The sequence below is a fragment of the Staurois parvus genome, unplaced genomic scaffold, assembly GCF_062004578.1.
Source record: "Staurois parvus isolate SC_StPar_1 unplaced genomic scaffold, SC_StPar_1.0 ptg000337l, whole genome shotgun sequence".
NCBI classification, from domain to species: Eukaryota; Metazoa; Chordata; class Amphibia; order Anura; family Ranidae; genus Staurois; species Staurois parvus.
This window is the reverse complement of record NW_028318133.1, coordinates 56,105-67,500: the sequence shown is the minus strand read 5'-3', so window position 1 is coordinate 67,500 and position 11,396 is coordinate 56,105. Positions and strand designations below refer to the sequence as shown.

At 42.3% G+C, this 11,396-nt stretch overlaps 1 protein-coding gene across 1 annotated transcript in view; it reads left to right on the top strand.

Moving 5' to 3' along the window:
• Nucleotides 1–11,396, top strand: part of LOC149457045 (Krueppel-like factor 5) — a 65,276-nt gene that overhangs the window by 39,454 nt on the left and 14,426 nt on the right. The window lies entirely within an intron of this gene.

Here is an 11,396-nt window from a genome sequence, read left to right as displayed (position 1 = left end):
TATCTATCTATCTATCTATTATCTATCTATCTATCTATCTATCTATCTATCTATCTATCTATTATCTATCTATCTATCTATCTATCTATTATCTATCTATCTATCTATCTATCTATCTATCTATCTATTATCTATCTATCTATCTATCTATCTATCTATCTATCTATTATCTATCTATCTATCTATCTATCTATCTATTATCTATCTATCTATCTATCTATCTATCTATCTATCTATCTATCTATTATCTATCTATCTATCTATCTATCTATCTATCTATCTATCTATTATCTATCTATCTATCTATCTATCTATCTATCTATCTATCTATCTATCTATATATACACATATAGTTACTTTTTTTGTTTTGTTTTGTTTATTGTAATGTATTTTATATATATATATATATATATATATATATATATATATATATATATATATAAATATATATAATGCTGGTGGGAGATCTTTTGTTGCTGGGGTGGGTTTTATGTTGTTGAGGGGTCAATTGTTGATAGGATGGATCTACTGTTGAGAGAAGAGTCTAAAATTGCTAACTGCTGGGGATCTATTGCTGATGAGGGGGTTCTGTTGTTGCTGGGGGTATAAATTGTTGCTGGGGAGATCTATTGTTGTTGGGGAGGGGGTCTATTTTTGTGGAGGGGTTTATTGTACTAGGGAGGTCTACTGATGCTGGTGGGGAATCTATTGTTGCTGGGGGTAGGTCTTATGTTGCTGGGGGGTCAATAGTTGATAGGATGGATCTACTGCTGAGAGAGGAGTCTAAAATTGCTAACTGCTGGGGATCTATTGCTGATGAGGGGGTTCTGTTGTTGCTGAGGGATCTATTGTTGTTGGGGAGGGGGTCTATCTTTGTGGAGGGGTCTATTGTACTAGGGAGGTCTACTGATGCTGGCGAGGAATCTATTGTTGCTGGTGGTGGGTCTTATGTTGTTGAGAGGTCAATTGTTGATAGGATGGATCTACTGTTGAGAGAGGAGTCTAAAATTGCTAACTGCTGGGGATCTCTTGCTGATAAGGGGGTTCTGTTGTTGCTGGGGGGAGGATCAATTTTTTCTGGGGAGATCTATTGTTGTTGGGGAGGGGGGGTCTATTTTTGTGGAGGAGTCTATTGTACTAGGGAGGTCTACTGATGCTGGTGGGGAATCTATTATTGCTGGTGGTGGGTCTAATGTTGCTGGGGGGGTCAATTATTGATAGGATGGATCTACTGTTGAGAAAGGAGTCTAATATTGCTTACTGCTGGGGATCTATTGTTGCTGGGGGAGGGTCTATTGTTGCTGGCTGCAGATTATATATTTTACCGCCTTTCTTAAAATAACAAATTCCATACAAATTACTTAGCACCACAAAATGATACTGTTCTGTATTCTCTAAAAGGGCGGTACAGGGAGGGGGTGGAACCAAGGAACAGTGCTCGGGGGTGGGTAGGGGGCGGAGACAAGGGGTGGCTCAGAAAGGGAGAGTTTCCGCACCTATTGTCTGAGAAAAAAAGCCCTGTGTGTGAGGGTCTATTCATAAAGCATTTGCCATGTAAATGTATTTGCACAGCCATTACAAATAATCCTCGTAATTTTTCTAAAGTGTTTATTTCCGATGATCACCACCTCCATCTAGTGGCCATAACGCAGTGTTTTCCTGATTGAGGCATTTTAGGAAAATACCACAATATGGCCACTAGGTAGCGCTAACGATCATAGAAAATAAACATATTAACCGCTTTACCGCCACCCTATAGCAGAAATACTGCTACTGGGTGGCACGGCTGTGCAAAATCACGTATATAGATGTGATTGTGCACTTCCGGGTAGGGGGCGCGCTCCCTACCCACGCCGCCATTGGCGGCCTCACCCGTCAACCACAAGGTCCCGGCTGGTGATTCCCCGCCGACACCCGTCACCACCGAGTATCACCGACGGGGGAGAGACCTGTATGGAAACAATACAGATCTCTCCCCTATCAGCTCCTGCACACTACTTTGTATGGCTGTGCATAGCAGAGCCATACAAAGCAGTGTGCTTACAGTGAAGCACTCACACAGAACACAGTTAGCCCTTTGATCGCCCCACATGTTAACCCCTTCCTGCCCAGTGCCATTAGCACAGTGTCAGTGCTTTGTATTAGCACTGATCATTGTATTGGTGTCACTGGGGATGTTAGTGACACCAAGTCAGTTCCCCCCGCCCCCAGTGTCAGAATGCCCGCCGCAGTCCCGCAGTCCTACTATAAGTCACCGATCGCCGCCATTACTAGTATAAAAAAAAAAAAAAAAAATCCCAGTATCTATACCGCCATTTGTAAACGCTATAAATTTCACGTAAACCAATTAATTTACAAATATTGGGATCTTTTTTCAGCAAAGACACGGAGCAGAATACATTTTGGCCTAAATTTATGACGAAATTAGATTTTTTCAAATTTTTTTACTGGACGTGTTTAATAGCAAAAAGTCAAAAATATTGTTTTTTTTTTCTCTTTTTTTTTTACCGCAAAAAATAAAAAACGCACAGGCGATCAAATACCACCGAAAGAAAGCTCAATTTGTGGGGAAAAAAGGACGTAAATTCCATTTGGGTGAGGCGTCGCATGACCGCGCAATTGATAGTTAATGTAACGCAGCGCCGTATCGCAAAAAATGGCCTGGTCAGGAGGGGGGGGGGGGATCCTCGGGAGGGCAAGGGGTTAAACACAATAGGGTGACCCTGTAGTGGGAGGGGCCTGCTGCTGAAATGTTAATTACAGTGATAGCTGTCAGTTACAACAGAACTATGTATATCTTATAATAACGTCTATTATTTATTATTTCAGGTACTTATATAGCGCCATCAATTTACACAGCGCTTTACATATATATTGTACATTGACATCAGTCCCTAACCCTCAAGGGGCGTACAATCTAAGGTCCCTAACCCTCAAGGGGCGACAATCTAAGGTCCCTAACCCTCAAGGGGCGTACAATCTAAGGTCCCTAACCCTCAAGGGGCGTACAATCTAAGGTCATAACTCTCAAGGAGCGTACAATCTAAGGTCCCTAACCCTCAAGGGGCGTACAATCTAAGGTCCCTAACCCTCAAGGGGCGTACAATCTAAGGTCATAACTCTCAAGGAGCGTACAATCTAAGGTCCCTAACCCTCAAGGGGCGTACAATCTAAGGTCCCTAACCCTCAAGGGGCGTACAATCTAAGGTCCCTAACCCTCAAGGGGCGTACAATCTAAGGTCCCTAACCCTCAAGGGGCGTACAATCTAAGGTCCCTAACCCTCAAGGGGCGTACAATCTAAGGTCCCTAACCCTCAAGGGGCGTACAATCTAAGGTCCCTAACCCTCAAGGGGCAACAATCTAAGGTCCCTAACCCTCAAGGGGCGTACAATCTAAGGTCCCTAACCCTCAAGGGGCGTACAATCTAAGGTCCCTAACCCTGAAGGGGCGACAATCTAAGGTCCCTAACCCTCAAGGAGCGACAATCTAAGGTCACTAACTCACATTCATTCATGCACATACTACTCTCTAGCTCCCTTTTCCCCTCCTCTCATGCTCTCATGCTCATCTCCAGGACTTCTCCAGAGCTTCCCCCATCCTCTGGAACTCTCTACCCCAATTTATCAGACTATCGCTTACTCTGCTCACTTTTAGGCGATCTCTGAAAACCGATCTCTTCAGGGAAGCCTATCCTGCCCTCAACTAATAATGGAATCTTCTACACTTATTTACTTCAGGTACTTATATATCTCCGTCAATTTACGCAGCACTTTACATATATATTGTACATTCACATCAGTCCCTAACCATCAAGGGGTGTACCATCTAAGGTCCCTAACCCTCAAGGGGTGTACCATCTAAGGTCCCTAACCCTCAAGGGAGGTACAATCTAAGGTCCCTAACCCTCAAGGGGCGTACAATCTAAGGTCCCTAACCCTCAAGGGGCGTCCAATCTAAGGTCCCTTAACCCTCAAGGGGCGTACAATCTAAGGTCCCTAACCCTCAAGGGGCGTACAATCTAAGGTCCCTAACCCTCAAGGGGTGTACAATCTAAGGTCCCTAACCCTCAAGGGGCGTACAATCTAAGGTCCCTAACCCTCAAGGGGTGTCCAATCTAAGGTCCCTTAACCCTCAAGGAGCGTACAATCTAAGGTCCCTAACTCACATTCATACATACACATACTAGGGACAATTTAGACAGGAGCCAATTCACCTACCAGCATGTCTTTGGAGTGTGGAAGGAAACCCACGCAGGCACAGGAAGAACATGCAAACTCCAGGCGGGTGATGCCGTTGTTGGGATTTGAACCAAAAACCCCAGTACTGCCAGGCGGAAGTGCTAACCACTAAGCCACTAAGCCACTGTGCCGCCTATAATATTTGTATTTTTTTTTTGTCATTTGCGTTTTTGTCTTGGTCATCCTTGTCAACACAATTGCAATTTCTCTTGTGGAGAACATTTGACTTCAAATATCCAATTAAAAGAAAAAAAAACAAAACAGATTGTTGCAAACATGGACAGATAAGTGTCCTGGCGGGGGAAGGGGAGGGGGAGGAGCGCGGTGCCGGTGATGCCCTATTGTTTGGGGTAGCCCTTGCGTTGTATTCCAAACAGCATGCCAGGACCTGACACAATGGCGCTGTCCTGACACTAATTCAGTGCCCATTGTTTTCAGTCGGAGCCTGACCTTCTTACATGCTGGAAGACAATGGTTTGGCAGACCCTGCGCTCCTTCTGGAAATAGAACATTCCATTAGATTAACTCTTTCGCGGTTTATTCGCCGCCAACAGAACAGATATGTGATCAATTCTAGCTCAGTTTCCAAGTTTGCATGAATAAATTAAGCAAAAAGCTCCACTCAGTGACTTTGCCTAGGCTGGGCTGATGTCATCAGTCTGCTGCGGGCAGGTGGAAGCATTTCCTCAGTCCCCCCCCCCCCTTCCAGTGATCAGACTGTATATTGTAACTCAGGGGCGGACTGACAACTCATGGGGCTCCCGGGCAATAGGGGATCGTGGGGCCCCTGTGTCCTTGCCCAAACTCAAAAAAGCCTATGAAAAAGGTACCAGGGGCATCTCATGGGGCCCCCTACTGACCCCGGGCCCTCGGGCAGTGCCCGAGTTTCCAAATGGTCAGTCTGCCCCTGTTGTAACTTTGTAGCAAGTCACAAGGTGAAAGGCTGCAGCATGGGGCTGATCTGTGTCAGACATTTGTGAACACTGCCCAGAACTGCAGAGGCACCGGGATTTAAATGACATCTCTGAGCCATCATCTTAGTCCATATAAGAGGAGCCTCCAAAAATGTACATCCACCTAAAGCCTATGCGCTGTTGCTGACGGGTGCTGCCATACGTTTGTAGCTAGTCATACTGTGCGAGGCTGCCGCAGGGGCTGATCTGTGTCTCACGTTTGGGAACACAGCCCCGAACTGCACGAGCACCAGGATTTAACCTAGATTCACATCTGTGCGGGTGGTGCCGCTGCGGATCCGCACGAAAATCCGTGCAGTCGCACCACCCGCGCAGAGAATTGCGGACCCGCGGGCGGGTGCCATTACTTCTAATGGCACGCCGCCCTCACTGGGAAACGCAACCGTACTGGGAACCTCGGCTGTGCTTTCCAAAGAAGTGCAGGGGCTTCTTTCCCTGCGTGGCACGGGCACGAGAGCCCATTCAAATGAATGGGCTCTTATGCCCGTGAAAAGCACGGCCCGCACGGCCCCATAGATGTGAACCGGGGGTTACAATTTGTCATCTTGCGATCATTTTTATAGGCAAGTCCTTTGCTGGCTTTGAAACCCGGTACCAGGCTGATGGCTGCAGTAGAAGCCGTGAGCTTGCCTTAACCACTTGTCTACCATGCCCAGGGGCGGACTGACCATTTGGAAACTCGGGCACTGCCCGAGGGCCCGGGGTCAGTAGGGGGCCCCATGAGATGCCCCTGGTACCTTTTTCATAGGCTTTTTTGAGTTTGGGCAAGGACACAGGGGCCCCATGATCCCCTATTGCCCGGGGGCCCCATGAGTTGTCAGTCCGCCCCTGACCATGCCGTTTATAAACATACCTCGGTAGACAAGGGGTTAAATGCGATTTCTCGAGACAAAATTTTCCAACGGTAGCTTACAAGAGAAACAAATTGTAGAGGAAAAACAATTATACCGTGTTGTCTTGTTGCTGAGCAGCAAAAAAAAAAAACTGAAGAAAACCCACCTGTTTTTCTTCACGGTTCAGTCTGTAGGCCAAGTGGAATAAAGGTGAGTTTATTGCAGTGTTTGAGAAATATAAAAGGAAAGAAAGAAAAGAAAACAGAAGTAAAGAAAAGAGAAGAGAAAAGAAAAGAGAAGCAAAGAAAAGAGAAGAGAAAAAAGAGAATCAAAGAAAAGAGAAGAGAAAAGAAAAGAGAAGCAAAGAAAAGAGAAGAGAAAAAAAGAGAATCAAAGAAAAGAGAAAAGAAAAGAGAAGTAAAGAAAAGAAAAGATAAAAGAAAAGAAAAAAAAAGAGAAGAAAAGAAAAGAGAAGAGAGAAGCAAAGAAAAGAGAAGAGAAAAGAAAAGAAAAAAAAAGAGAAGAAAAGAAAAAAAGAAAAGAAAAAATAAAATAGAAGAAAAGAGAAAAGTAAAGAGAAGAAAAGTAAAAAGTAAAGAGAAAAGAGAAGAGAAGGAAAAGAAAAAAGAGAAGAGAAAAGAAAAGACAATATAAAAGAGAAGAAAAGAAAAAAGAAAAAAGAAAAGAAAAGAAGAAGAGAAGAGAAGAAAAAAAAGAGAAGAGAAGAAAAAAGAAAACAAAAAACAGAAGAGAAGAGAAAAGAAAAGACAACATAAAAGAGAAGAAAAGAGAAAAGAAAAGAAAAATGAAACGAAGAAGAGAAGAGAAGAAAAAAGAAAAGAGAAGAGAAGAAAAAAAAGATAAGAGAAAAGAAAAAAGAGAAGAGAAAAGAAAAGACCAAATAAAAGAGAAGAAAAGAAAAGAGAAGAAAAAAGAAAAGAAGAAGAGAAGAAAAAAAGAAAAGAGAAAAGAAAAAAGAAAAGAGAAAAGAAGAGAACAGAAGAGAAAAGAAAAGACAAAATAAAAGAAGAGAAGAGAAATGAAAAGAAAAAAGAAAAGAGAAGAAAAGAAAAAAGAAAAGAGAAGAAAAGAAAAAAAGAAAAGAAAAAATAAAATAGAAGAAAAGAGAAAAGTAAAGAGAAGAAAAGTAAAAAGTAAAGAGAAAAGAGAAGAGAAGGAAAAGAAAAAAGAGAAGAGAAAAGAAAAGACAATATAAAAGAGAAGAAAATAAAAAAGAAAAAAGAAAAGAGAAAAGAAAAGAAGAAGAGAAGAGAAGAAAAAAAAGAGAAGAGAAGAAAAAAGAAAACAAAAAACAGAAGAGAAGAGAAAAGAAAAGACAACATAAAAGAGAAGAAAAGAGAAAAGAAAAGAAAAATGAAAAGAAGAAGAGAAGAGAAGAAAAAAGAAAAGAGAAGAGAAGAAAAAAAAGATAAGAGAAAAGAAAAAAGAGAAGAGAAAAGAAAAGACCAAATAAAAGAGAAGAAAAGAAAAGAGAAGAGAAAAGAAAAGAAGAAGAGAAGAAAAAAAGAAAAGAGAAAAGAAAAAAGAAAAGAGAAAAGAAGAGAACAGAAGAGAAAAGAAAAGACAAAATAAAAGAAGAGAAGAGAAATGAAAAGAAAAAATAAAAGAGAAGAAAAGAAAAAAGAAAAGAGAAGAAAAGAAAAAAGAAAAGAGAAGAGGAAGAGAAGTAAAAAAAAGAAAAGAGAAGAGAAGAAAAAAAGAGAAGAGAAGAAAAAAGAAATGAGAAAGGAAAAAGAAAAGAGAAAAGAGAAAATAAAAGAAAAAGAGAGGAGCACAGTTACAGTATAATATATTATCCTGTTCTCTGGGATTTTTGTGTCCGTATTTTGGCATATAATTGTACTCCGTCAGCATGCCGTGGATGACCCGTCCTTCATGTCGAGGATCAATACCGGTGACGAAACTTGGGTGCACGGGTTTCACACAGAATTTCACACTTGCTCTTTGTTCCAACTTGATGAAATAGCAGACATGGTAACACACGTGGTCAGAATAGCACCAGTTGCACAGCTCCTGATGTACATAGGATGCTGTCTGACTTCTGAAGGTCGGTGCTCACTGTGACTGTGCGTGCAGCCTTGTGCTGCCATCTGCTGGCATATTACAAAACTAGTCTCGAAACCTTTTGATACTACCTTGTATATATCAGTTTACAAATGTTTACATAAAAGTATTTTAACTTATTTGACCTCCAGAAGATTGTACCAGGGCAGTTGTTTGCTATTCAGCACTGTGCTACTTTAACTGGCAATTGCCCGGTCATGCAACACTGTACCCAAACAAAATGTATATAATTGTTTTGCTCACAAAGAGAGCTTCGTCTTGGTGGTATTTGATCACCGCTAGGTTTTTAATTTTATTTATTTATTTATTTATTTATATAAACAAAAAAGACCGAAATTTTTGAAAAACAAACAAAAAAACCCGCTTTTCTTCATTTCTGCTGTAAAGGTTTGCACACAAATTTCTCCATAAATTTAGGCCAAAATGTATTCTGCTACATTTCTTTTGAAAAAAAAAATACCCCGAATCAGTGCTTATTATTTAGTCCGTGTGAAAGTCCACAAATAATTTTTTAATTCAATTTTTTACCTTTTTTTTTTTTATTTTTCACCATTTTTTTTACATACTGTCATCAGAGTAGCTTATGTAACCATAGTGACACTGCACTACTCTGGAGAGTCGATCAAGAATTTTTTTTTTTGTGATTGCTTACAACAATGATGATCACTCTAACAGCAATTGTATGAATGACAGCTTGCCTACTAGTGTGATGCTGTGATTGGCTACAGCAATAACATGGTACAAGGCGAATTGCCCTGTACTAAGTGATGACCAGGATGGATCACAGACATCACAAACGTAAGCAAGCTGTCATGAATGGCACTGGGGCACGAATCCGGCATGCTTTGTGATCACTATGTCTTTCGGACACAGCTGATCACGGATCGTGGTAAAGGGCTAATCCCAGCGGCCCTTTACCATGTGATCAGCTGTGTCCAATCTTACCCGGTCACATGCAAACAAACTGGCCGGTTCAAGAGCTAATAAGCAGCAATTCCGACGGGACATTTGCACTGATATCAGTGCCCTGATGATCAGTGAAGCCCCATCAGTGGCAATCAGTGCAGCCTATCAGTGCCCAGTGTTGCCAACCTCCCCCAACATTTTTTTACTGACAAAATATGGAAAATGTACTGAAGGATCACATTTTTTTACTGACAATCTGAAAAACGATGTTAAAAAGGAAGACAATCAATATTTAAACAATATAAACCCAATATGGAAACACTGACAACACGCATAACAAGCAATCTGACTGGTCAACACAGCATGACAAATGATCAGCCCTTGAAATTTACAGACACTGATTTTCACAAATTGTCCGTAAATTTACTGACAGCTGGCAACGCTGTCTGTGCCTTCAATCAGTGCCCATCAGTGCAGCCTTTCAATGCCTCCTATCTATACCCATCAGTGCAGCCTTCCAGTGCCACCTATCAGTGCCCATCAGTGCTGCCTCATCAGTGCATATCAATGCTTTCTCATTAGTGCAACCTATCAGTGCCCATCAGTGAAGCCTCATCAGTGCACATCAGTGAAGGAGAAAAATTCCTTTTTTGCAAAATGTTCTAACAGAAACTGTGATCAGTGCATCCCTATCAGTGCCCATCAGTGCTGCCTCATCAGTGCCCATCAGTGCTGCCTCATCAGTGCCCATCAGTGCTGCCTCATCAGTGCATATCAGTGCTTCCGCATTAGTGCAGCTTATCATTGCCCATCGGTGCAGCCTCGTCAGTGCACATCAGTGAAAGAGAAAAACTACTTTTTTTGCAGAAACTGTGATCAGTGCAGCACCATCAATGCGAATCAGTGCAGCCTATCAGTGTAGCTTCATCAGCGCACATCAGTGAAGGAGACAAATTACTTTTTGCAAAATGTTATAACAGAAACTGTGACCAGTGCAGCCCCATCAGTCCAGTTTATCGGTGCCCATCAGTGCAGCCTATCAGTGTCCATCAGTGCTGCCTATCAGTGTAGCTTTATCAGCGCACATCAGTGAAGGAGAAAAATTACTTTTTGCAAAATGTTATAACAGAAACTGTGATCAGTGCAGCCCCATCAGTGCAGCCTATCAGTGCCCATCAGTGCAGCCTATCAGTGCCCATCAGTGCAGCCTATCAGTGCCCATCAGTGCAGCCTATCAGTGCCCATCAGTGCAGCCTATCAGTGCCTCCTATCAGTGCTCATCAGTGCAGCCATATCAGCGAAGGCGAAAAACTACTTTTTTTTGCAGAAACTGTGATCAGTGCAGCCCCATCAATGCCAATCAGTGCCCATCAGTGCAGCTTCATCAGTGCACATCAGTGAAGGAGAAAAATGATTGTTTGCAAAATTTTTAAACTGAAACTGTGACCAGTGCAGCCCCATCAGTCCAGCTTATCAGTGCCCATCAGTGCAGCCTGTCGGTGTCCATCAGTGCTGCTTATCAGTGCCCATCAGTGCAGCCTTTCAGTGCTCATCAGTGCAGCCACATCAACGAAGGATAAAAACTACTTTTTTTTGCAGAAACTGTGATCAGTGCAGCCCCATCAATGCCAATCAGTGCCTATCAGTGCAGCTTCATCAGCACACATCAGTGAAGGAGAAAAATTATTGTTTGTAAAAATTTTAAACAGAAACTGTGACCAGTGCAGCCCCATCAGTCCAGTTTATCAGTGCCCATCAGTGCAGCCTATCAGTGCCCATCAGTGCCGCCTATCAGTCTCCAAAAGTGCGACCTCATCAGTGAAGGAGAAAAAATACTTTTTTTTGAAAAATTTTATAACAGAAACAGAAATAAAAAAACCCCGAGGTGATTAAATGACACCAAAAGAAAGTTCTATCTGTCTCAAAAAAACGATATATGTCATATGGGTACAGTGTCGCATGACCGCGCAATTTTCATTTAAAGTGCGACAGCACTGAAAGCTGAAAATTGGCCTGGGCAGGAAGGGGGTGAAAGCGCCCGGCATTGAAGTGATTAAAGATTGCAGGGATTCATCAGATTTTTTTGCCTTTGTTACATTTATTGGATTTGGCTGCAAAATGCGTGAAAACAGTTACCAAAAAAAAACAAAAAAGAAAGAAAGATGGCCAAATTATCCGCCGCATACCGACGCTGCTAAATTCGTCATCTGGGCATCAATGGCCTGCGGTCAGGACCAGGGGCGGACTGACAACTCATGGGGCCCCCCGAGCATTAGGGGATCATGGGGCCCCTGTGTCCTTGCCCAAACTAAAAAAAACCTATGAAAAAGGTACCAGGGGCATCTCATGGGGCCCCCTA